The sequence below is a fragment of the Pteropus vampyrus genome, unplaced genomic scaffold, assembly GCF_000151845.1.
Source record: "Pteropus vampyrus isolate Shadow unplaced genomic scaffold, Pvam_2.0 Scaffold4967, whole genome shotgun sequence".
In the NCBI taxonomy this organism is placed as follows: domain Eukaryota; kingdom Metazoa; phylum Chordata; class Mammalia; order Chiroptera; family Pteropodidae; genus Pteropus; species Pteropus vampyrus.
In genome coordinates this window covers 3,804-6,019 of record NW_011893748.1, presented here as the reverse complement: position 1 = coordinate 6,019, position 2,216 = coordinate 3,804, and the positions used below count along the sequence as shown (strand labels likewise).

Here is a 2,216-nt window from a genome sequence, read left to right as displayed (position 1 = left end):
CTCTCCTCCTAATGCGCAACCGTGTGAGCGGCCCGTGGGTCTAGGACCAACGGCGGCACGTACGTGTCTGTCCTCGGCACCGCAGGCCACATAGCGTCCGCAAGGGCTGAAGGCCATCCCGCACGGGTAGCAGCGGCTCGGATGTCCCTCGAAACGACGCTCACACCTATGAGGAAAAGTGACAGATGTCAGGAGAAAAAACGATTTTTTAATTTTTAACACAAAATAGAATAAAGATACGAACCCGATGCTTTTCTTCACAAAAATGAAGAAAGTAACAGTGAAAGAACATTTTTAAATACGAGGATTAAACAGATCCTCAGGTTAGTCTACAGATCTTCAAAAATAATTAAAACACTTTTCGGAATAATAAATTGACAAAGATGACCAAACTAACACTAAACAAACTTTTTATATAATGAGACTATTAAATAACAAACATATTCTGAAGCTCTTTAAAAATATATAAACAAACCTTTTAAAATCATAAGTTATTTAAATCAATGATTCAAGGGCTTTGGGGAGGTGTGACATTCTATCAAGGCTGGTCAAGTTCTACAGGCAACTAGTTATAAAGTGCTATATAAAATTTATGTTAAAAAAATGTCAGGGAACTGATGCTAGTTTTGTTGAGAAAAACCCCCAGCACCTTCAGGGACAGCCAGAGCCATGCTGAGAAAGCCTTCGCCAGCATCTACCGGCACCGGGCGCCACGGCCCCGCCCAGCAGGCCCTCTGGCAGGCGACACCCCTCCACACAGCGCGGGGCTGGCCACTGGGGTCTGCACTTGTGTAGGATGAAAGAGGAGCATGGGGCACTCTGCCAATGACGTTCTCGTGGGTATAGAACACACGCGTGCACACGTGCGCGCACACACGTAAATGTTCCATGTGGATATAGGACACACGCGTGCACACGTGCGCGCACACACGTAAATGTTCCATGTGGGTATAGGACACACGCGTGCACACGTGCGCGCACACACGTAAATGTTCCATGTGGGTATAGGACACACGCGTGCGCGCGCACACATAAATGTTCCATGTGGGTATAGAACACACGTGTGCACACGTGCGCGCACACACGTAAATGTTCCATGTTGTTACAGGCATTACACATTGTCGGGATATAGGATTCAAAAGAACAGGGTAACATATCTTACAACTGTCTGGCATAACATGACTACCAGAACATACACTGTCAGAACAGGATAATTCACACGACACACACGGATGCACTTGTGCACGGATGTACGCACCACGCTGTTTAAGACCATCCGGTGGCCCCCTGGGCGCTGCCGGCCCTCAGGAGCCACAAGTCACACTCATAACACAGGGAAGACCAGCACCTGTCATTTTACCATTCCAAATTTATGTGACCTTCTCTGTGCATGAATCAGACTTTTCTTAGATCGGTCAGTGTGAATACATTCAGCACAGCCTTGTTGCATTTGGAAAAAAGAGACTGAACCGGGTTTACAAATATTTAAAGCGAAGCGCTTTCTGAGCTTTGACAGAAAGACATTTCCATGGTCTCTCGAGCTTCACTCCCAGCTGCAACCTGTAAACCAGGCCAGGCCTCACCTTAGAGTTCTCAAGTCCCACAGTCGTATCCCGTCACCAATGGCCATGGTTGCGAAAAGATTATAAACCTGAGGCTGCTGAGTCGTAAACGATGATCCCTATGATGCGAGGGGGAAAATCAAGGTGAGTATTAATAAACGTGATACCACCGATATCTAACAACAGAGAATCCACAAAAAAAATTTATCCACACAAAACTCCAAACTTTTCTTATTATAACAATGTCAGAATTAGACCCTAAAACCACCTATATGAATAGTTACTAATGGTACGTTTGGACCTTAAGACGTGCTGGTATATGTTTTCTCTATACATAATGCCACTGAAACTTTAGAACTACAGATGGTAAAAGATCAAAAGACTAAAATATGAGTACTCCAAGTCTATTTTTAAAGTATAGATCATAATCCGTATTTAATGTATTTTCGGAAAGATGTCCCTAGTAAGAGGCATTTAAAGTTTGAGATCAGTATAACCTGCTGATCGTCAAACCCTAGGACACGTCTGCAATGACGGGCAAAATCCAGCACGTGTCACTCAAATGGTGACTCCTCTGAGGACGTGCCTCTGACCAGATCATCAAGGCACTATGGCATTCGCCTCCCCCATGCTGCTGTCATAAGATTTAACATG

General features: G+C 44.9%; 1 long non-coding RNA gene across 1 annotated transcript in view; it reads right to left on the bottom strand.

Moving 5' to 3' along the window:
- Window positions 1–7: 7 nt before the first annotated feature.
- Window positions 8–2,216, bottom strand: part of LOC111734741 — a 6,006-nt gene continuing 3,797 nt past the window's right edge. The window contains exons 2-3 of the long non-coding RNA XR_002778574.1: window positions 1,584–1,681; window positions 8–166 (exon numbers count right to left, since the gene is read on the bottom strand). This is a non-coding gene — a long non-coding RNA (uncharacterized LOC111734741). The remainder of the gene's footprint in view (window positions 167–1,583; window positions 1,682–2,216) is intronic.